The sequence below is a fragment of the Polypterus senegalus genome, chromosome 10, assembly GCF_016835505.1.
Source record: "Polypterus senegalus isolate Bchr_013 chromosome 10, ASM1683550v1, whole genome shotgun sequence".
Classification (NCBI taxonomy): Eukaryota; Metazoa; Chordata; class Cladistia; order Polypteriformes; family Polypteridae; genus Polypterus; species Polypterus senegalus.
In genome coordinates this window covers 65,502,600-65,528,136 of record NC_053163.1, presented here as the reverse complement: position 1 = coordinate 65,528,136, position 25,537 = coordinate 65,502,600, and the positions used below count along the sequence as shown (strand labels likewise).

Below are 25,537 nucleotides of genomic sequence, written 5' to 3'. Positions count from 1 at the left end.
ACACACACAGCTATTTCAGTATCAGTGCAATACGCTGCTTGTTAAAACGGATAACTCCCGCTCTTACGTGCAAGTCTGCGTGGATATTATGAACTATCGTATTTGTTCAAGTTCTATTTAAATTTTAAATAGAAGGAATTTTTATTTAGTCGACAGAAATATCTTTGGTAGGAATGGTAAAACAGACAGGAATATTATTCCTGAATAAATCAACTCAAACCTTAAACAACTTATAATATTTTGCTCTCCATAAAAATATATCCTGTCTAAATTATACAAGTTAGAAATAAAGTAAACGTTAAAAGAACAAACATTCAAATTTCTTTACTCTTATGTAATTTTATATAAAAAATAAACTTAGATTTTAAATATCCCAAAAGATTTTGCTCTCCATAAAAATATATCCTGTCAAAATTATACAAATTCAAATATGAACATGCTGCATAACAAAACCTGGAAATATAAATAAAATGTGTTCCTTTCAGCAATAACAAATCAAATCATTCAGTTGTCTTTGCTCATATGTCATTTTAGAGCTGGACGCCTGGCATCTTTTTTGGCACAGGTTCGTTTCTGTTTGGTGTGAGGTTCTGTGTTGTGGAGATTCTCAGGATGGATTGCAGGTGCTCATCAGTGAGGCGACTCCTGTGTGCTGTTTTGTTAGTCTTTATCACTGAGAAGAGCTTCTCACACAGATATGTGCTACCAAACATGCACAAGGTTCGAGCCGCATGTAGACGGACTTTTTGTTCTTCAAAGTCACCAAAGCGCCGTGCAAACTCAGTGCGCTCAGTTTATCAGCAAAGTGCGTATTTGGGAACACCGTAGTGACGACTTGGTTTAACATTACTTGGCAACAGGGAAAGTGGGAAAGTTGCACTGGTGCATTTGTGTCTCCCATAAAAGCAGCTTCACTTGAAATCACTTTGTGATTGTGCACGGGTAAAACGTCCGCTGAAGTGTCAGATTCTTATTTAATTATTCTGCTTTCTGTATCTTCTGCATTGCATTCAGGTTACCCTGATGTTTTGTCTCATAGTGCCGTCTTAGATTAAATTCTGTAATTACAGCCACATTAGCTCCACAAATGAGACACACGGGTTCAGTAAACATATACTCAGCCTCCCATCGGTTTTAAAGGCTCTATTTTCAGAATGAACTTTTCTCTCAGCATCGTGTGAGCTAGCTTCGCAATAACTTGCAGCATCATAAGCTAGACTTGATTAACGCGTAAGTGTTGGCAAGGCAGCTGAAGCGCTGCATTATGGGATCTGTAGTTTATTGTGTTACCAGCGCTTCATATACCTGGGCCATTAATAACAATAATACAGTATATAAAATGATCTCGGGCGGATATAATTACACACGGGCGGATGTGGCCCGTGGCCCTTGAGTTTGACAAATATGGACTAAATAGAACTTGAAAAGATATATTTTTGAAATGTGATCGCGCAATTCAGATAGAGTTGACGCGCACTACAGCCTGCATCCTCCCTCGCTCTTACTTTTTACCGTTCATCTAATGAATACACTGAGTATGGCTTTACCAAAACAATCATTGATGGCGAATAAAGTATCCATTATTCAGTATGTAGATCGGGTTATATATATACATATATATATACCCGCGTATCACGTGAGAAGTAGTGTGTTAAAAAGCTAGAAAAGAAAAGGGAACATTTTAAAAATAACGTAACATGACTGTCAATATACAGTATTTGTTTTGTGAGTGTTACTGAGTGTTGCTGTCATCAAGGATTTGATTATCATTATTTCTTTCAATCAGGTTCGTATTTGTAGGATGTGTTGTGTTCAAGTTACATTCCGTGTTTGTCAATCGTTGTAAAGATGACAGGTTTCTTTCATCGATTCGTTTCTTACTGCATCAATAAACAGCTCGTCTTCTTCTTTATCTGAGACCTGACACACTGCATGCACGGGTTTTTTTACACTGTCTTCCTTTAGGGGACATTGACTTTTTCCACCGTGTGCTTTGTTTCCGCAGTAGCTGGATTTATGAATATGCTTATCAGGCGCTTCATATTTTTGCTGCCTTTTCAATTGTGTAATTGGTTTTGTTCAGCTCTTTGGAACTGTTGCCTTTATCTGTGCACTGCGTCAGTTCACGTGAGCCGCTCGGTGTACATGCATCGAAGGTTCCCAGCTGTGCTGGTGCCATCTCGTGCTATGTCCATGGCTGTATTTAATGTTACCTTAGTCCTGGCACTTAAAACTTTCTCTCGCAGTTTAAGCTGAGTTTGTGTCAAACACCACCCTGACCATCTCATCTTCCTCTCCATAAACACAGTCCTTCACCCGTGAATATTTAGTGGGAGTTTGCTATTGGATTGCCGCTGACGGACGGCCTTATATGGGCAGGCACTAAATTACAAACGCCAGCGGCAGCCTGTCTATGAACTTAATTTAAAGTGTAGGTTTACATCGTGCTTTGTTTCCGAAGTAGCAGAACTCATGAATATGGTTGTATATGTCACTCGCTCGCTTCTTATTGTTTCACTGCCTTCTCAATTATATAATGCATGTTTTCTTCAGCGCTTTTTGGAGGTCTTCCTGGTTTTCTATGTACTGCGTGATTACGTGGGAGGCGTGATGATGTCACACGAAACTCCGCCCCCACGCCGTTCAAGCTCATCTCCATTACAGTAAATGGAGAAAAACAGCTTCCAGTTATGACCATTACGCGTAGAATTTCGATATAAAACCTGCCCAACTTTTGTAAGGAAGCTGTAAGGAATGAACCTGCCAAATTTCAGCCTTCCACCCACACGGGAAGTTGGAGAATTAGTGATGAGTCAGTGAGTGAGTGAGTCAGTGAGTGAGTGAGTGAGGGCTTTGCCTTTTATTAGTATAGATTCTGTTGTTCTGTTCCTTGCAATCTTGTTAGCTGTCGTGTATTTATTATGTCTGCAATAAATTGTAAAAGAAGTGTTTTATAATTTTTTGCATGAATGCTGTTTATTTTTAATCCAGAAGATATAAGGTAGTGTTTTGCAAATTCTGGCCACATTTTGTTGTGATTTGGTGTCCCAAAATGGCAAAAGGGGTTGTGAGGCCTCCTAAAAAGCCATAAAGACAGGCCAGGAGCTTCACCAGACTCTCTGAAGAGACTCATCCTATATTCTGCTAGTTCTCAACTGCAATGTGAGGCTTTGGCCTAGCCCCCAACAAGGAAAGCTGGCGAAATAACAAGAAATGTCCCTAAAATATCAAAAGCCCCACAAGAGAGAGGACAACTGTAAACCTCTGGCTTATAAGCAGAATGGCAGGCAAAGGAGCTTTATAAATAAGGATGTACTAACATAAAAATAGAAAAATGTAACAAAATCCTCAAAATAGCAATAAGAGATAAAAAATATTGGCTTCTTAATAAGATATTCTAAGGAACACAAGTCCAAAAGCACAATTCAGTACTCAGAATCTACTGAACAGAAGACGAATATCAGCAAAATCAGCAAATATAAAATATAATAAAACTACACAAATGTAATAGTCCACTACCTACTAAATGGCCAGAGGAAGGGCTCAGGAGTGGTGATGTCTGGGTGGCCATGCCTCTTGGGGCTCCAACCACAAAGTTCATGGAAAAAAAGCACATTTAAAGTTATAGGACATAATTTCAGAAATTACATTACAAAATGAAAAATGATAATTAAAAAATGAAGATAAACCCTAAATACACAAAATGTATTATATAATACATTTGTATTTATTTGTTACTAGTTAGATGTTATGCTGTTTTATTCAAAGTTTTCTGTTTGCTTTTTTTTGACTTGAGAAATAGCCCAGACACATTATTTTTGAGTTTTGAATGAGAATTTATGTATTTTTATCATTTTGCTGGTGATATAATTTTGTGTTTAAGATTTTTTAGTGATCTCAGCTACATGACTCACAAGGACAATGAGTGTAACATCATAAATATACAGTCATATGATAAAGTTTGGAAAACCTTCTCAGCCTGCATAATAATTTACTCTACTTTCAACAAAAAAGATAACAGTGGTATGTCTTTCATTTCTTAGGAACATCTGTGTACTGGGGTGTTTTCCAAACAAAGATTTCTAGTGAAGCAGTATTTAGTTGTATGAAATTAAATCAAATTTGAAAAACTGGCTGTGTAAAAATGTGGGTACCCTTATAATTTTGCAGATTTGAATGCATGTAACTGCTCAATACTGATTACTTGCAACACCATATTGGTTAGATTAGCTCATTAAGCCTTGATCTTCATAGACAGGTGTGTCCAATCATGAGAAAACATATTTAAGGTGGTCAATTACAAGTTGTGCTTCCCTTTGACTCTCCTCTGAAGAGTGACAGCATGGGATCTTCAAAGCAACTCTCAAAAGATCGGAAAACAAAGATTGTTCAGTATCATGGTTTAGGGGAAGGCTACAAAAAGCTATCTCAGAGGTTTAAACTGTCAGTTTCAACTGTAAGGAATGTAATCAGGGAATGGAAGGCCACAGGCACAGTTGCTGTTAAACCCAGGTCTGGCAGGCCAAGAAAAATACAGGAGTGGCATATGCGTAGGATTGTGGGAATGGTTACAAACAACACACAGATCATCTCCAAAGACCTGCAAGAACATCTTGCTGCAGATGGTGTATCTGTACATCGCAATTCAGCGCAATTTGCACAAAGAACATCTGTATGGCAGGGTGATGAGAAAGAAGCACTCACTCCACAAACAGAGTCACTTGTTGTATGCAAATGCTTATTTAAACAAGCCAGATTTATTTTGGGACAAAGTGCTTTGGATTGATGAGACAAAAAATTAGTCATTTGGTCATAACAAAAATCGCTTTGCATGGCGGAAGAAGTACTCCGCATTCCAAGAAAAACACCTGCTACCTACTGTCAAATTTGGTGGAGGTTCCATCATGCTGTGGGGCTGTGTGACTAGTTCAGGGACTGGGGCCCTTGTTAAAATCGAGGGTCGGATGAGTTCAACCCAATATCAACAAATTCTTCAGGATAATGTTCAAGCATCAGTCACAAAGTTGAAGTTACGCAGGGGTTGGATAGTCCAACAAGACAATGACCCAAAACACAATTCGAAATCTACAAACGCATTCATGCAGATGGAGAAGTGCAATGTTCTGGAATGGCCGTTACAGTCCCCTGACTTGAATATCATCAAAAATCTATGGGATGATTTGAAGCAGGCTGTCCATGCTCAGCAGCCATCAAATTTAACTGAACTGGAGACATTTTGTATGGAAGAATGGCCAAAAATACCTCCATCCAGAATCCAGACACTCATCAAAGGCTATAGGAGGCGTCTAGAGGCTGTTATATTTGCAAAAGGAGGCCCGACTAAGTATATAACTCTGTTGAGGTGCACCTGTCTAATTTTGTTATGATGCATCTTGCATATTTTCTGTTAATCCAATAAACTTAATGTCACTGCTGAAATACTACTGTTTCCATAAGGCATGTCAAATATTAAAAGGAAGTTGCTACTTTGAAAGCTCAGCCAATGATAAACAAAAATCCAAAGAATTAATAGGGGTTCCCAAATGTTTTCATATGACTGTAAATAATATTTAAGATTAAATCGAGCATCCAAATTTTTAAATAAAAAAACTGACATTTTCCTCAAATAGAAGCAAAATTTATTATTTAAAGGAGCATGATCATTCAATAACAATAACACATTACTGGAACTGACTACTCAGCTATGGCACCTACCATCCAGATGACTATATACCCAGCAATGGCTTTTATTGTATTCAACTGAGAGACTGACTAAAACTGAAAAATTACCTACTATTTCAAAGTACTCAATGATGAAAAATTGAAATTTTACAAGATAATCTTGTAAGAAGATCTTATTAAGAATTAACATCCTCTGATGCTTTGAATGTTGATAATTGCAATTCAGAATTCATAAATGACAACCTGTGGTGCACTGGAGTTAATCAAACAGTATTCTGGATCTTCAATACTGAAAGACTCATAAAAAGACCAAGATATAGCAAAAACAGATTATGAGACATTCCAAAACAAAAAAAGCATTAACTATCATAAAAAAAAAAACTGCAGGTGTAATTTTTCATTAATCTATTTTGTCAAACAAAAATCAGACTAAATAGACACAGTTCATTTTTTTGGCCTGAAAAATGAAGGGTTCCTGAGGATGCTTCCAGATATTGTGGCATGCTAGTGCACCTGAGCTCTCTCCTTCAGTCAACATGATTTCAGTTTAACACAATATGACAAACCAATGCCCTGTATTGCTGAAGTAAAAAACAAAAATGAAACACCTGGGACTCTCCAAATTGGATTAATTGAACAAAATCAATTAAGTATCTCTCCATTTTAAATCATATTCAGACATTACTGTCTTTCAAATTCCTGTGGCTGTCACTTTTGTGTGAGTTATTCGGTCACATATAAATAAAAAGCCATCTTAGTAAGAAATACTGTTCATTTTCAGAGTATGACAAACAATAAGTATAATATTTACAGTAAATACTTCATCTACAAACAGCTGTGATATCTATTTACTGTATGCATATTGTAATTTATAATGTCAATGAATAGTATAACTTTTTTATGAAAAGCCTTTGATGCTATTTTTAGAAATTCACAGCTGGCACCCGTATCATTATTATAAATCATGTTTAATTAGAACCAAAGATTTCTTTCTGTAATTTGCATCCACTCTAAAACGATGTAAAATAGTCTGCTACTGTGCTCTTCTAGTGTTTTAATGCACATACTTGTCTTTTGACTAAATCTCTTATGCCAGGAACAAATTTCAACTCAATCTAAGGCTGAAATAAAATGCATGAATAAATGATCATATAAATAAATAGAAAAATAATATCAAGCATTTTTTCCTAATCAAACCATACACTTCATCTTCTTCTTTTTTTTTGATCAAATTTGTATTATGCAGACATAAACAGGTCTGTTACCAACCAAACGGATATAACAAGACTGATATTATTTGACCTGATTAAGGACAATATACTGTATACATTGTCCTCACAAAAATTTCAAATGCCAAAAGTGTAAATAATCTCCCATCCGCCTGAACCCCTGCTCGCAACCATGCCATAGGAAAAAAAATATGAAATCTGTCCACCGGAGTCTTTTAGGGGAATAAGGAGAGACAAATACCCCATGCGCATCTCCCACCTGCATTCCCTTCTTAAGGACCAGTCAATTAATGTTAGGAGGAGGATTTATTTCTAGTTATTTGAGTGCATTATCATTGTGTTATTTCTTGCCACATTTCAATATTATCTTGGGATGACTAGTTAATCTTTGCCACTGAAAGTTAAGATAAGCAAAATTAAGAAAGGTATCTTTCCAATGGATAAAGGATAGTGAATCGGTACTCTGCCTCTGGGATAGTAATGCTAGTTTAGCTGCTATTGTGTCAAGTGAAAAGATCCTGATCTGGTTCACGAGTCGAAATATTTGAGGAGAAAGAGGAATCTTTGTGGATAATAGAGAGGTCAAACTTTGAAATTGCTTCTCAGTAGTTAAAAACTGCTGGGCAATCTCAGAAAGTATGACTTATGCTAACTGGTTTGGCCCATAACAGAAAGGATAAAAAGATCTGTAGACAACCCTAGGATGCATCATCTTTGAGGGGAGATATATAATCAAAATATATTTGTGCTGGTGATTTGGGTTTCTTGAAGCTAGGTGAATATTGTTGAACATAGAGTTCCATGAGACAGAAGATGTAGAATTGATATCATGAAACCAGATTATATTATTCAGAACGGGGCCATTCACAGTAAATTGTGTGAAACAGCTGCCCATGTTGAATCAGTGTCTATGGAAGAGAAGAAAATATGAAGAGGAGAGGGAATTGATCAAAATATAGGGTCATTAGAAGATTTAAAGACTGACCATAACTGTAGATAGAAGAGAAAGAGGTCGAAAGGTAATTAAAAAATAGGGGCCAAGTCCTGAAATATGTAGAGCCCATTCTTATTAAATATCTCTTAAGGAGAAAAAGAGGAATAGAAAGGGCTTGACAAATGAAAGAAAATTGGAGTGTGAGCATGCTATTTTTGACACAATTGCAACTTATTTTTCATAGTGATGCCAAATGTCCAGTGCATATGAAATGAATTAATTAAAGGCTGTGGGAGTGTAATTTAGGAGATGCTATATTTGTCTCAGTTTTAAGCCAGACAGGAAGAGTGTCTGGAGGAGAGAACCAAATCCCATAATGGGTGGAGAAGAATTTTATAGAGCTCCATATTAGGCAAAGAGACTTCCACCTTTTGTTTTCTGCATGTCAGGCTAGAGTACCTTTCTTTTCCTTTTATTGAACTCTAAACCAGCATGCCACTGAATAACCATAGAGCCAAAGACACACTCTGATTAAGTTAAAATCAGCCTGACGTCTGTGGCCTATGAGTTACAACTATATGATGATTTATCAAGAAAAACTGTTAGAAACCAGACTAAGTTACCAGTTAATAGGAGTACCACACACAAACAGAACAGCTTTTCTTGACTTCTTGGTGTCACCAATGCAGCTGAAAGTATACAATGATGTGTAAACACTGAGTAAAACTTTTAACATTATTTCTAAGATTAAGCAAAGTATATTGTTTGATTAGAATGTCATTAGCACTAGCCTCATGGAGCAAATTATAACCAATAGCAACTAATATTTTTACTGTGCCATAGCCACCATCTTCTAATGTGCAGTTTCCTGGCAATGACAATTACTCCACTCCACTCCAATTAATCACCAATACATTCAGAAAATTAATTCCCTTACTGTTTGAGGAGGTCTTCAGTGTTCACTCTGAGCTCTTTCTCAGACATCCATGCCCCTTATTCTGTCTCTCCTTTACATTGCTCCTTATATTGTATTTTTTTGGCTAGTCTTGAATTTTCTTTTATTTTTCTCATCAGTGTTACAATTTTCTTAAAATCGTAGAAAGAACTTTGAATGAACAGTGAAGGCCTCCAAAAGCAGTTATCTCAGCTACAGAGTAATTTAGACAAAGATCTCAAAAAACAACCATTTTAAATCAGCAAATAGTAAATAAAATTGTGCTTTAGTCTCTATGACTTTATAGAATTCAGAACAAGCTGTAAACTTTATGCCTGACATACAGTACATGCTACACCTCCTGATTAACATTCTTATTTAATTTATAGGCAACAGCAAAATCAAAAAGGGCAACAGTAAACTGAATAATAATTTGTGTTTTATATGTATTTTGTATTGGTATAATTAAGTGAAGTAAATGCTATTTGAAAATGTTACCTCTTGTGTTTAAATATAGACCAACTTTAAAGGTAATTGCTTTAATTTGCTCTGTCCATATGCACATAGTTCAATTTGTAGAATCCCTGGGGAAAAGAGCAGAAGGTAGTGCTGCTGTCAGTACAGTGTCTATGCTAAGTACATGAAGGTGTGAGAATGTAATTATTGGCCTCTTAGTAAAGCTTCTTTGTACTCATCAAACAGTGCGGGCAGAGAGGCTGCCACTTACAGTAAAAAGGATATTTATCACAGGGATTCTCACCAAGAATCTAAACATATTCCCTGCATTACTGCAACCAACTGCTGTGATACAGCCTATACACCAAGTAAATGGATAAAGCCATTGTCATAAATACCACTTGTGCTGAACCAGTGCACTATAGAAAATGTCAGTGGATATTGGAGCTTTCAGTTTTACATCACTGACCCACTAATTTCTTTCTGATATCTCAGAATATAGCTTTAAGGAAATGTTAAAATAAAAGTAGGAAAATGTGAATAAAAGGAAAAGAATGAATCACTATCCATTAGCTTCTGACATTATTTTCTCGTTCAGCGTTAAGCATAAGTGCTTCTCAGAGGGTAAAAAATGTTCATTATATATAAAATAAAATTCTGAAACCTACTTAACCCAATTCATGTTAATGGGAGCCAGTTCATATCCCAGGAGCACTAAGCATAAGGTGGGAACCAAGCCTACCACATGGCTTTTGCATGAACACACGCACAGTCACACTGGGCTAATGTGGAATTACCAGTTCACTTAACAGGCATTTTGAATTCCCAGAAGAAAGCAGGATGAATAAACACAGCACAAACATTGACCTGACCCAGCATTGTATACCTTCATTTTCATTCTATTGTATGTGAAAACTTGATTCTTGGCATTAATAATATCCTTTTATTACATTTTTTAATCTAAAAACTAACTGGACAGCTAAAGAAGATCCCATTCTTAAATAAATTCAGTAATGCGCACTGATAGACTATTCTTTACTATTTCAGCTACCTTAATCCTTGAAAAGTTATAACCAGCACACACAAGAAAAAAATATGGAAATTTGTTATCAGTATAAAAATGTTTTACCACTGTAAGAAAAGTTATTATATCTTTATGAAGTGTGTTACTTTTACTATAAGATATGGATCTCCCCAATACTTATCATTAGTACAAAAAAGAGCCACAGATTACATCACTACAACTAACTAAACAAAGTAAGTTCAGTTCTGTTACTTAATATGGGTCTACTTTATCTAAATTTGTATAATAAACATTTTTTTACTGCAAGCAAATATATGAATACACTATAAAAATGTTCAGTTTTCTATGGCAAGCTAATGTGAAATTCAACAGTAAGCCAAGGAAGGCATTAACACTGGAGAAGATACCACTACTCAAACACTGAAGAATCATACTTATACAAATGACACAAAGTTCCTCAAAAATACGGAAATCCCAAACTCTTTTGTTTAATTGGAAACTAAAATATTCACTTTTCTGTCTCTTTCAACCTGTTGCTTTAAATGTATTCAGGATGTACCAGTTTTATTTTGTACATCTAGCTGCAAGATTATTAGATTCACCTAGTGAATGGTTGGTTGATCCTCAATTTACCCTAGGACAGATTAAATCTGTAAGGAGATGGTTTCAACAAGGTGTGTCAAAAGTGAGGCACAGGAATGCTGACCTGTTTGGACTGCACTATGTGTTCAACTGATTTTACAAATGACCTGGTGGGGAATCACTACTTTTAAGAATTTTTTCCATATCATGGCACATATAGCACTTGATTTGATTAAGATATGGTTCCATATTAAGCTTTATTCACTACATTAGTTCTGGAAATATACCTGGACCTTCTTAGCCTTGAGGCGTGGAGGATTATCCTGAAAATTGAATTAGGATATGCATATACAGTACTGCAGCCATGAATGGGGAACCTGATTGTCAATGAGCTCAAGATATTCAGTCATACCATGGGAGTTGTTATGTGTATCAAAACATTACCCCACATTGTTCCACCTCTACTAACTTGACTTAACTTTTGTGATTTCCCAGAATGTGTCCTGGGACTCATCTAGTTTTTATGTTGTTCCTACAGGTGTATTTGTTACGTGTATACAGTTCGTATTATACAACAAGTACATTCAGGGCCCAGTTTGCAAACAAGGTCCATACCTAAGTCTGTTTTTAGATTAAATTTGTAGGCAAGTTAGAAAAGGTACATACGGTTCTTATTTAGAAACAGTTAGTCAAATGTTTTAGTATATAGAATCTATTTTACCTTTCTATGCATATAACTCTTAAGAATACTTACGGATACACTTAAATATCTTAAACATAATAATAATAATACAGTAATAATAAAAGTAGCTACATTTAGCAATGTATTGAAATAAGAGAGACAGAAAATCTTTATCCTTTAAAATTGTTTCAATCATTGACCAATGGCATTTCACCTCTTTCCAATCACTTTTTTTTCCACTTTATTTTCAATCATGGTTGTTTTCCTGTTCTTTGATGCATCTCCAGCACTTGCATCAGATATATGGTCTGGAGGCATGGTTACAAGGGTAAATAAGAGAAAATGTTAAGCCAAATACAAAATTATACACACAAAACAGCATTAAAACTAGAATCATAGAAGCCTAATAAAAAAACTCGGAATCCCGTGCCACCTTAAATTCTTTCGCACCTCTCCATTAGCATCCTCTGTTTTGTAAATGTGCCGATTAGCTTCAACAGCAAGCAGCCTGCTATCCCATCCTCCCCATAGATGGAGCTTAACTTGGGCAAAAAGCTCAAGTTATTTGAAACACATACATTTCATTTGTGTTCCGTGTCTACAACGATCTGGGTAAATGTAGGATGACAGGAAATGCGAGAAATGCAAGAAATGTTGAACACATACCTAAAACAAAAACTTTTTTTATGTTATAGTACTAATGACAAAATTTTGACATGGAGTGTAAAAGTCTAAATATCAAATAAACACTTTCACAAAAGGTACACATATAACAAAACAAGTGGGTTTTTATTCAAGAATATAAAAGAAGAAAAATAACGCTTGGTTGGCGCAGTGTTAAGAACTACTGACTCATAATCAAGAGGTTGCTGATTCAATTTTGGGCGCTTTCTTGAATTACCATTTTGAGTAGTGAGCTGCTCTTATTGTTACTATTGTACAATAAAAACCTACATTTGATTTGAGTCTGTAACAGTTGGTGTAAATTTATGGTACTTGTAAAAGTTAGCATTTTTTTATTCAGTCTCATTCTCTCGGTCACGCTAACGCTCCCCCCGATCTGACACTGTTGTTTTCAAATAAAGACATGCTATAACAGAGATGAACTCAGATGAGGATGATCGGAGAAAGAGAACAGAAGTCCTCCAATCACACATAAGAACAACACAACTGCAACAGGCGTAAAAGTGAAAGATGGCACCGTTTGGATGTAGCAACAAGTTGGATGTCATCCTTCCAGTGAATCTGCTACACCATGACCTTCAACAAAACAACAGGGCTTACAGAGTTTGTCAAGGTATTGTGCAAAGCCCTGTTTGTGATTGTGTTTTGTGATGGTCTTTATATGAAAAACTTTTATATGTTACTTATATTCTAGTGTTAACAGCAGCATTATCTGATTTCTTTTTCTTGAGCCGATGAACCACTGAAGTAACACAATGGTTTCATTGGAAATACAAAGAACTGTACTGAACGTATTCATTCAAATTTTAACAAAACACACATTATAGCAGTCTACGTATTCTTAAGTATAACTTATCCCTAAATCGGATGTTCTTAACCCAGGGATTGTCTGTACAATGACATTCTTACTTAAATGTCTTCCCAGAACAGTCGCAACAATGGCTGATTAAACCAGGTCATGCTTTGCAGATTTTCTTGTATCCAATGTCTTGTATTAATAGCCCACTTTAACTGTATTTTCTTACTTTACTTTGACACTATCAAAAAACTATAAAAAGATGTGCATTTTAAAGTGCCTTTATCATTACCACTACATACTCAGATGTTAATTGACTACGTGTCTTTTTGTTTGTATCGGTCTTCAAGCTCTGTTCTCTTCAGTGTGTTTCTGACCACAGGAACACTGTTCCCAGACAGCTGTGAAAACTTAGAACATGTTTGTAGTTCTTTATAGATACACGGGGATCACCTAGCACCTGTTACCAGAACATGTTAACAGCAATTTAAATGGGCTAGTGTGTCCATTCTCATTTTGGACTGTACAAACATCTGAGCTGTTAGCAACTTGAGAGCCAATGGATGTGCTTTCCAAAGCATAATCTACATACAGTATATAATGCTGTCACTTATTGAACAGACCATTATGTAATGTAGAAAGGGTGGGTGCATTTGTTGAAGCTGTAAGTCAGGATTTATTTTAAAAATGTTTTTTCCCCCGTCATTCTAAATACTATATGTTTAATGGCAAATTTTCTATAACAAATAGATTCAAACCACAACATAATATTGAGGTACAAATAATTCTGAGGTTATTCATACTTTATGTGATGACAGGGTCCATACAGTGGCTGCCTAAAATAAAACATTAAAACTACATTTGAAGAAATATGATGATGATAATCCAAGGTTTGCAAATTGTTACAAATTGTTTGAACGTGTTACTTATGTATTGTGTTCAATATTTGAACCTTTAGTTTGCTACCAGGATCTGGAATAACAGGAAAGAGGCTTAACAAAGGCAAAGCAAGGACTTACTGATATGTGGAAGCCAGATGGGAATGGCATTAACTGTTTCATTGTATATAAGGACTGCAAGGACACAGAAAACACTTAGAGAGAACCTCAGAAGTATTTATAGTACTCCAGTGGCACAGAAATAATAGAGAAGGGGACTGAGAACTTAAAATCCCTTCTGTGTTTTTTTTTTGAGGGGACCAGAAGTGCTTCACATGGGACCCACTCCAGGAGGAAAACTGAATGCACAACTGGACTGAGTCATATGGGGTCAGAGGGCAGATGAAACCTTCCAAACATGTGGACCCAAGAAGATATAAAAGATGCCCTGACCAGAGAGAGAGAGACTGCTTTATACACCAAACTTAAACAGCAAATCATCACATAACCAGTTCCTTGAAATATTAAAGCCACCAATCAGACAATTTGGGAAAAGAAAGATAAATATCATCAGTTCTGATTTAAAACATTAATATGTAGTCTTTATTATTTACTGAGTGTTCTTTCGACATCACACCATGCAGAGTTTAGGAGAGAACTTTACGTTTGTTCATCCATCCGTCTATTTTCAATGCCCGGATAATCTAGTTCCATGAGTACATCCCAAAAACACAGAGCACAAGGTAGGGTACGGTTCTGGATAAGGGGTGGGCCTGCAAATTGATTTTTGACTGAAATTACTGAATCAAATAATTTTATACTACCATTGAGTTGTCTGTATTTTTTGTTGTTAAATATCATGGTTATTTTTTCCATGAGACTGTGGTCAGAGATAAGACCGAGAAGCACACTGGAGAAGTAGCAAGTGTGTTCATTTCGTCCTTAGGGATGACAGTGTTGACTCACAAGATGTTCTCAGAAGCATACATTGACTCTATCGACTAGCACACCCCAAATAAGCCCCTGGCTTTGAAATATCTGGGATGAACTTCTCATGTGTGAGTGACACAGGGAGGGAACATATGATCATTATGAATAACAACAGAATTACGCTTTGTCCTGGCATATATCGGTTGTGCTTTTGTGTGTGCCAGAAATGCACTATTCAACATTTATATTTTCGAGACACTGGTAATAATCTGTGTGTCTGTAACAGTTGTTTAACTTCAACCATATCAATATCTGTTCACTTTAAAAGCTGAAAAAGCATTATGCTACTCTGAATCAGCTTTCACCATTTTACTGCTGAGTATTCTGAAACCATTGGTTAATGTGTAGTGCTTATTCCATCCATCTCTTTATTGATTTATTTTCTATCCTCCTTAGTTCATTTTAAAATCACAGGAGTCAGAGACCGGCTTACTGGTTTTGGGTGGATGGCAGGAGTTAGCCCAGTTTATGGTACTGATTGTCACGGAAAGATACAGCACTCTCATGTACACAGCCAACCCACAGTACCTTGCAGCTAGCCAGTTTAGAGTTGTCATTGATTAATTAACCTAACACACATGACATTATGAAAACTGGAGAACCAGAGGAAAAATCCACATAGGTACTGAGTGAAAAAATGCAAACTCCATATCAATAGGAACCAAACCAGAGATCAAACCTAAATCCCTGCAGCAGTGCTAACCATTGCACCACCATGATACCCGGCCAGTGCTCACTGTTTTTTAGTTTTGTTTTTTCTGACAGTGTGTTGGGTAGACGCATGCTGCTTGAGCAGCAGAATCAATTTCTCTGATAATGACTGGCTCAATAAACACCATATCCCCCATCAGTCTCATGAATATCAGTCAGCAGCTTTTTGATATGTCATATGTCTGCTCTGAGTCAAGTAATGTAATCATGCAGGTATTCATTATGATATAACTCTACATTACATTTTTAAAGATGGAACCCAATTTTTTATTTATGCACCTGTCTTCCCACAGTTCATTAAAAGGCTTTGCACCAACACAGACTCATTCTCTCTCTTGAGTGTCAGCATATTTAAGTGGAGAAAAAATGTTTTCTAGCTGCTCAGACTTGCTCAGTATTGGGGCTGCTCCTTAGGCTATGGAAGCTAACAACATGCTTTCCCAGTGGAGTACGCTTGCTGTCAGAGCCTCAACTTAAACCAGAAATTCCATTCTGTCCAAAAATAAAAACGCTTAAAAAATGTAAATAGGGAATTGCTGAGATTTTGTAATGCACTGGTGACAACAGAAAGGGAGTACAGTGTGCAGTTTTGTACAGCACATTATAAGAGGAATATTTAACCTCTGGAATGACTTATGCTAATGCCTGGCATAAAAGATGTACACTAAGTAGATGCAAAAAATCTATTGTACAATATTTGCAATAGTTTTGAGAGTAGAGGAGCAAGGAATCATTATATTGTGCTGTTAATAATACCAGCAACAATAATAATAATAGTAGAAACAATATATTATCCATATACCATCTTCTCTATGTTCAAAGCTCTTCACAAAAATTTTAAATTTAACAACAGGAAATAAAGCATTGAAAATGGTGAAATAAAAAAAATAATCATACAGCAATAAAAAAAATAAAAAAAATAATCATACAGCAATAAATAATAAATACAGGAAACACAAAGCTCTGAATTAGGACATGAAGCAATAAACCAGAATAAAAAAATTATCATTATTGACGCCCCGTATCATGCACAACACCCGGACAGACAGTATGAACTATGAGAAAGGACAAAAATGTCAACATTTGTTAAAAGCCTTCTTGAACAGACGAGTTTTAAAGTTGCCTTTAAAAAAAAAAATGGAGTCAGTTTAAGTAATTATATCTTGGAGGCTTTTGCAAAGTTTTGCCGCAATAGAGCTGAAGGTTAGTTGGGGGCGCAAAAAGAAGAGAGGTGGGTTTTCCATCCAAAAGGTCGTTCTCGTTTGAGTGCACATTCCAGCCATTCACAAGAGGATTTTTCTCAAGTGATTTTATTTAACAACATTTTAGCCCAATAAATATATGAGTTTGGATTATTGTGAGCATACACCTGGATAGCTGACATAAGTCGATTATGTGACACAAGTATTTTTTTAATGGAAGTTTTCATATTGTTTTCTCTTTGTTCAGTATAGAAGCCTATTCTCCATCAGAGTACGGCACCACACTTTTTTTAGCCCTTACTACCAAAACACATTGTAAGTAATAGTTAAAATAATTATATTTTTTGAGTGGAGTATCCCTTTAATGCTAGGTAGCGTGGCTTTTAATGCTGGTTTAAATTAGAATATACAGCGAGCAGTGGAAACAAGGAGCATATCGTTGTCATCTTATCTTATCATTATCCTATCATCTTATCAGTCTCAACACAACAGGAACATTGTTGAGTTTCTTTTCTTTTACAGATCTTTCTTTTGTTTTTTTGCTTTTCAGCTATGCCGAGGTGACTTAAAAGGAATATGTCCACCCAGTTGACTTTCAATAAGATAGCAACGGAGTGTTATAAGTGTAACACTCTTAACACCATGTTCTTTTACTAATATTATTTAGAAAATGTTCCCAATGAAAATAATAATTCTATGTAATCTCCTTCTGCTCACTCTCACTTGGTACCAAAAATATTCAGTTTGTGCCTGGCCTCCATTAGACTAAGCAGGTTAGACAAGGTTACTTATGTTATACAAAGTATTATACTGCCCTACACACTAGAAAATCAGAGATGCCTTATAGGTTAGATTCTTTCATATTACTGGTAGCATTTCCAATGTGATAATCATTGATAGAGCATCTGAGTTTGTTCTTTGTAATATTTTCAACCTTCTCTAAGAATATTGTTTTAAAAAGTCCATTTTCTATCAACAGATCTATTTATATACAAGCAGTACCTGGTAGAGCAAAGAAGCGAAAAGCCACAAAGTCAGAGTCCACTCATCCATCCAGATGTAGTGGCTTGGCAGGGTGGTCTGATGTGAAGGTCATTAGCATTCAGGGGAGTTGTTCTAGTCTGTAGGTGATCTGAAACATGATAAAGGTACATTTCAGAATTGTTTTTTTTACAAACTATAACCAGAAGTGTGACATATTATTGGTGCTGCAAAAGCTACTGTCAATAACAATACGTTATAAAAGCATTTTTGAGAATTAAAGCAATCTAGTTATAATTAAAAAAGCATGATTTGACTCTTGGGAAAAATAATTGTACAGGATAAGCTCTGTAAGATGGTTCTTTTATTTTATGAATGTACTAAAGTGGATTAGAATTATGAATTGTTTAAAATGCAGCAATGTAAACAAAGTGCTTTAGTAATAATTTGGAGTAATGAGTATTCATTCGTTCTTTGTTTTATTTCCTTTGGGTTTCAGCAGTGAGACATAAGACATTCTCTCTTTTGGTCTGTGGTAGCAGACAGTCCATGCAGGCTAATTTAATTCTGCTGTTCAAAGGCACAGCCGTAATACTTAGTGTTTAACATGAAAAACAACACCCCTTGACAGGGAAGGTCAGAGTCTAGCGGCAGCTTAAGTCATCTATATCCGTATTGTGAAGCTTTGTCAAGAGAATCTACACTGTTTTGTCAAGTTTAATACATGAAATAGTCAAACAAACTTGAGTGCAGCTGAAGAAACATATAGTTGAACAAGCAGCACTGAAAACATAGAGGGCAGAAATTTGATTAAACAGACTCAGTAAGATAGTCTGCCTTATCTTTTGAAATTAAAGTCTTATGATTAAATTACTCATACCACATTTTTCACAATAAAACTTTTTATATAATAAAAAGACATGTCGGAGTTAATCTTAACTTTGAAATGAAAAATCATATTATATTAGAAGCATCTATTCTCAGTGCCCTAATAGTATTCACTAAAGGACTCCATTGTTTCTATAAAATATTAATATTTCTATTAATGTAAGTAATGCAGAAGGTGGATTTTTATCCCAAAATATGAAAATATTTGCATTAAAATGAAACATACTGTATACTGCACATAAGTATTACTATCTAGGATTTTCTATATTTCACATCACCTGACAATTTCTCTTGTCTGTATATACTATACAGTATATTGTCACAATAAAAAGCCAGAACAAGGATTGAATGTAACTCAAGGGCTAAGTACCGTATATACTCGTGTATAAGTTGGGTCTTGAAACCCGAAAAAAACAATCATAAAATCAGACCCCGACTTGCATGCATGTTCGAAAATACGACACTTAGATTTTTTTTTTACATCTTCTTGCTTCCTCCACTCTCACACCAGTTTCCCAGACACATAAAATTATGTTGCAGCAGCACAGTTACCAATTTCTTTTGCTACTACTTCAATGACTTTTAATTTAAAACCAGCTTCATATTTTCTTCCGATCGAGTGCTCCATCGTAGATAAGGGATGCTCTTACAATAAAGGTGTATGAAGGTGTGAGACACACAAAACAGTACAAACATCGCTTTGGAATAGTTTGGGTATTACCGTGTGGTCACGTAGGCACCAATAGATAAAAAAAAAGGCTACTGTCTCAGGTGGGTGTTAGCATATCATAATCTCTTGGACCAATAGCGTGAGCTTTCCACATTCAACTTATACGACCAACATTATAAAATACCGGAAATTATGCAGTAAAATCAAGCCCCAACTTATCCGTGTTAGAACTTAAACGCGAGTATATATGGTAAATACTGCTTGAAGCTTAAGCACATGAAGTCTGTGCTTTATCTTAAAGAAACTACTAGTGTAATTTTCCATGGTTAGAAGTAAATGATTAATGAACACCTCTCCTGAAAGTGGGGATAAACTGATGAGAAAGCCCACATCTCCACACCTATAAAGCGATGCTAAGATCAATAGAACAATCTTCAAAACACCCCTCTTAATGAAGTGGTGTTCAAAATAATGGGGAAGTCTACAGGAGTCCAAACTTACTGGTGGCATTAGTTGATTGGATGAGGTGATAAAGTTCTGCATATTAATAGTCAAATGATGGATATATTAGATGAGGTGAAGGTAATTTGAAAAAGCATAAAAGCAGGTGAATCGTTTAATTGATTGCTCATCCCATGGACTAAGACATTTGTGCATAACTCTGTGCAAATAAAGAAACATTCTACATTCTCATTTTAGCTCCGTGACTGCCTTCTTTGAAGATAGAGGAAACTTTTTTTTCTAAATGACAAGAACTAGAAGGAGTGAAGGTCACTGCTTAGTCTAGTAAGGTCAGCAACAGTTACTTGTGCTCAGCATAAAAGAGGGGCCAGCCCAGCCCCCCTGAGTTTATTTCTGGCATCTGCTAAAGAAGAAAGTCCAACATGCAAGCCAAAGGCATCAAAGCTAACAGAAACCATACCCTGACAACTAGAGCAAGAAGGGACATCAGGAAGCCTTGTCGAAGACTTTCGTTTTGGAAACTTGATTTATATCTGAGGCCATCTCTAATAAATGGGATAGTTGTTCCTTAAAGAACTATCTGGTTGCCTTACTATTAAATGCACTCTACAGCCCTGCAGGCTGTAAACTCTCATCCAAAGCTATGTGTCTTGGTTGCTTACAGATGTTCAATGATCACATGTTTAATACAAGGCAGGACAATGGCACAGTGGTTAGCTATTCTGCTTTCCAACTCTAGCAAACTAGTATCAAATCCCAGACTGATCACTGTCATTGTGGAGTTTTCACATTATCTTGATGTTCTCATTGCTTTTCTTCAGGTTCTCCAATAAACTGATAATTTTAAAATACAACATATTAGTGAGGACGTTGTGAATATGCCTGTTCATGGCCTGTTTAGGGCTTTCACCTATCTTGTCACCAATGCTGCTGTTATTGGCTTAAGGTCTTGTAACCTTGAAATTGAATTAAATTGGCTACAGAGCAATAATGTATATTTAGGTTTTGTGACAATTATCTGAAATATCTCCTCATTTTACTTGTTTGAAAATAGCCACAAAATGAAATATACAGTGTAAACATGACAAGACATTGGGTTGAAAACAGAGCTAGAATTGGAGAGCATGACAGGTGACACACGTGTTTGAGGATTATATTTGTTAAGCAATTCCATCCCGGGATTAGAGAGCGTGTTGACACTAATGGTATTGTCTCTTTCTGTTACTGCAGCACAGAGAAGATGCCCAATGAGGGCAACTGACTCCACCCCTTCAGGACAGATGACTATATATTTCAGCTGGTCACAGTAGGTGGCATCTCATTCTGTACTGACACAGAGGCAAAGCTCAGAACCTGACTTGTAAGGCTATAAAACAATGACAGTGGCTCTTTATTTTGACTTATATGTGCCTTCGTGTGCTGTTTTTGTTAAAAGCTTTACTGTTAATTAAATGGGGTGACATGGTTGGTGCCCCAGCATTTATCAGGATCCAGTGTTATACCTTGCATGACCACAGAGTGTTTAACAAATTTTAGTTAATACAAACATTATGATAATGTGTGAATTACATCATAAACAAAAATAAATGAAAATTTAAAAAATGGTTAGCTACAAATGACTTAATAAGACTGGAACAAGAGGTTTAGTTCATGTTAAAAGCCGTCAATGTTGGAATTATAATAAGTTGGCGGAACTCATTGGAGAGGAGTAGGAGTTCAGAATGCCACAGAACACAGTCTTCAATGCTGTTATCAATGGTCTAAAACCATGGCCAATGAAAGGCCAGTTCATTCAAAGGTGATTAGACACTCATGGCCTTCCTGCATCTTTCCTTCAGATGTACAAAGTGCATTGCATGCAGTGGCTCCATTTATTTACTAGCAGTACTCAGTATAACAGAACAAGTTTAGCCAGATGGTAAGTGAAAATAGAAAATGTGGTAATTCTTAACGGATAATTAAAATATTAACAGTTTAGAATTTGGTATAGATTTAGCACAGACATATGTTAAAACAGTTTTGAGATTAGTTATCCTTTCTCACACAGTGATGTTTTTTGAGCCAAATAGAAGAGGTGCTATGGAGGGGAACAAGAATCACACTGCAATGCAGATTTGTTGTATATGTAAAGAGATCTCCAATGCAATAAACTCCACTAACATGGAAAGTAAAATGGAAATCCTTTGTCATAACCATGACCAGTTACTGTATTTAGGAGAAAGCGGGTGTGATTACAATGAAAGGATAACAGAGGTAAATATCTTCAACAGTTAAACCTGCATCTCTCACTTGGACTTTACTAAACAGAAACTTCTGCTTTTTACCAAATGATACCTTGTGTGCTTCTCTATAAAGCTCATTGTTCGATCATTCAATCGCTTTCCTTTTGTATAGGTATAAACCTCTATCCTAATGCTTCAACTTGTCCAAATTCGCGTTTGCCTTCTCCCTGTGGTTTACTTTCTAATCATCAACAAAGTTACTACTGGGTGTCCTGTGGAATCTGGTAAATCCAAAGCACAAAGCCTTCAGCCACAAAATTTTCTTGGTGGTCTGACTAACAAAATTGGATCTCAAGGAGACAAAAGTTACAGAGAAAAGAAGAGAGTTTCTTACATGGGGTGAGGTCATCAGTGGAGTCCCTCAGTGGTCTGTTCTTGCACGTCTACCTTTTATAATTTGTATTATAATTTATGTGTATGATTTATATTGTTTAAGATACTTGTAAGCCCCCCAACTTTGCTAAACTGACCTGTACTATTATTTTATAAACTATTTTGCCAGATGTGTTGTTGTACAGTTTGAGACCCAATTTCACAGGGTTTTTGATATTGCATGATATGAAAGACAAAATGAAAAGGACACACCCCTAGGTTGATATTTCTGTATGATTTAACAACTTGACAAAAACAAACCCTTAAAGTATGGTGAGGAAGAAACATAAGCAAGGACTGCTATAACCTCTCTTTCCCAAAATACCCTGGTGCAGGGCTCTCCTTGACCATTCTTGCACTTCTGCTATGCATGTATAGGAATTTTGTATACAAAAGCAAGTTTGAATGATATTACATAAAAAAGTATGCAGCAGCCACACAAGAAAATGACATGAATGCACATATTTTAATACGTTATAATATGTTAATTTTAATATGTTTAGTATGTTAATTTTTAATAAGTAACAGATTATAACATAGGTAAAATATGAGCTGTGATATTGACTTAATGCTATGTTTAACAAAAGGTGCATCTCATATTTTATTTGTAGAGTCTCAGGAAGATCTACAGGACGGTAGTGAGACCAGCTTTGTTATATGGGTTGGAGATGGTGACACTGACCAGAAAGCAGGAGACAGAGCTTGAGGTGGCAGAGTTAAAGATGCTAAGATTTGCATTGGGTGTGACAAGGATGGATAGGATTAGGAATGAATACATTAAGTTGGACAGTTGGGAGACAAAGTCAGAGAGACGAGATTGTGTTGGTTTGGAGATGGAGTTGCATAGGAGAGGTGCTGGGTGTATTGGGAAAAGGATGTTAACGGTAAAGCTGCCAGGAAAGAGGAAAAGAGGAAGGCCTAAGCGAAGGCTTATTGATGTGGTGAGAGAGGACATGCAGGTGATGGGTGTAACAGAACAAGATGCAGAGGACAGAAAGATGTGGAAGAAGATGATCTGCTGTGGGAACCCCTAATGGGAGCAGCCGAAAGAAGAAGAAGAGTCTCAAGAAATTTATAATTTACAAGAACAACTTAAGCAAACTTTTTATTTTAGGAATGAATACCAGTACACTAGAATTTCCTTAAGATGTGTAAGCTACATTAATTGGTGATTCTAAATTGTCCTCAGTGTGAATGAATGGATGTGTGCATCCTGTGAAACACTGGCAACCTGTAATCTGAATCATTCATTTTTGTATATTGTTTATTACTTAGTATTTAAGGAGAGTTAAGCTCTTTTTTTCATTTTAGCATCCTAGAATTCAGCCTTGGTTTTTTGTAGCTCAACTTGTCAGGAGTGGTCATAATTGATTGTTACAAATTGCTGACTCTAAATTGACCTGAGTGTGAATAAGTATGTGTGTGTGTACTGCAAAACACTGGTAACCTGTCCAATGCTTTTTTTCTCAACATATGACCAAGGCAGGCACCAGGCCACTGTGACTCTTTACAGGTTTATGCAGGTTAGAGATTGTATGTCCTGTACATATGTATTTATGATTATGTGTGTGGGTGTGTGAGTATACCTTTATATATATTCAAAACAGGCTTATTGCAAGGTTTGTAGTTGTTGATGAAGGGCAAGATGTTGTCTCACTGTGCTACATTAAGCCAATAAATTTATTTATGGCTGATTGGGAAATACTGTAAATCGACAGACTCTTTTGTCGTAAATGATGGAATTCGAGGCACCGAGTGTATTGGAACATTATTGTGATGCAACCATTAGCATACCTAAGACCAACATGATCCTCCACTCTCTATAAAAGAGACAGACACCCTCCTCATCTTTTGGACTTCATATGCTCTCTGCTACTGGTAGCAAGCCTTCTTCCTATTGGACCCTTTACCATTTTCTGAAAGTCTTCTAAGGTCTGAAGAATTTACTCAAAGTACTCATGATCGGCCCTTTTGATGACCCTTATGCCTCTTTTTTCCCAGACCAGTAAGACAAAGCACTCTGCTTAGAGTCTACTAGTGTGGCCTCATTAATATAATACCCAAAATGGGCCCTACTCCAATCCTTTGCAACTCTAGTTTGAATTATTTTGTTGAAAGCATTCAGTCTACTTACAAAAAATTATTTACATATGTTTAGACCCATCATCTTTTGGAATTTGATCGGTCTGTTTTAACCTAAATAATACTTTACTGAATAGGCAGAATCTGGAATCTAGAACTAGATTCAGAACCTTATGGACACATACAGGAAGATGTCAGCAAAAAGATTAAAAATGATAAATTAATTAAATTTTCCATAATGGAAATGAGGGCTTTGAAAATCGATGAATGGATGACCATTTGGCTGGAATCTGTAAACATTATGTCTTCAACTGAGCATTTTACTGTAATACATAATGAAAATGAACTACTTGAAACATTTACATTAATACTAAATTTAAAGAAAAAAGTTCAAAGGATTAATATATTCACAGTTTGCACATTTTGATGAAAGAAACCTCCAATGCCAATCTTCTGCACTGGCTGAGGAGCAATAAACACAGAAAAAGTAGTAGTAGTAGTTTATTTATATAGCACCCTTCACAGACAAAAGATCACAGAGTGTTGAACAGCAAATATAGAAAACAAATACAAACAGTTAAAAGCATTAAATATATTGTACCTCAGCTTATTCTTGAGTGGGATTGCCCACTTGTCTATCTCACACAAAAACACTACATTGTCTCATTGCATCTCTCCCACTCTTTAGCTCTCTCTCACTGTCTTAATCTTTAAAATTTTGGGGTTCCTCAGACCATAATATGTCTGAAACTTAGTTGGTATTCTTATAAGGTCTCAGGCCTTTAAGGCATCTTTTGAACTGTTTGTTAAAAAGGCCACATAGCGTTACTTCTTATTCACGGAGATCTTGTGCTGCCAAACACAGGGCTAGAGGGTAAGAAGCAGCTTCTATTAGCCCCTAAAGGACTCTGCCTTTAAAAAGACATTATGGTGCTGTTTCTGTTCTTGAGACTATATGGTTCCCTCTTTTTCAGAGAACATTAGAACATTTTGTCAGGAGATGTTACATCTCTACA

At 36.1% G+C, this 25,537-nt stretch overlaps 1 protein-coding gene across 6 annotated transcripts in view; it reads right to left on the bottom strand.

Moving 5' to 3' along the window:
* frmpd3 (FERM and PDZ domain containing 3) overlaps positions 1-25,537 on the bottom strand; it is a 781,596-nt gene that overhangs the window by 276,079 nt on the left and 479,980 nt on the right. For 5 of the 6 annotated variants that reach the window (XM_039765859.1, XM_039765860.1, XM_039765863.1 and 2 more), the window contains one exon: positions 17,787-17,916. The exons of the other annotated variant lie outside the window; for it this stretch is intronic. The gene's annotated coding sequence lies outside the window, so the exon portion shown is untranslated. The remainder of the gene's footprint in view (positions 1-17,786; positions 17,917-25,537) is intronic. 6 annotated transcript variants of the gene reach the window in all.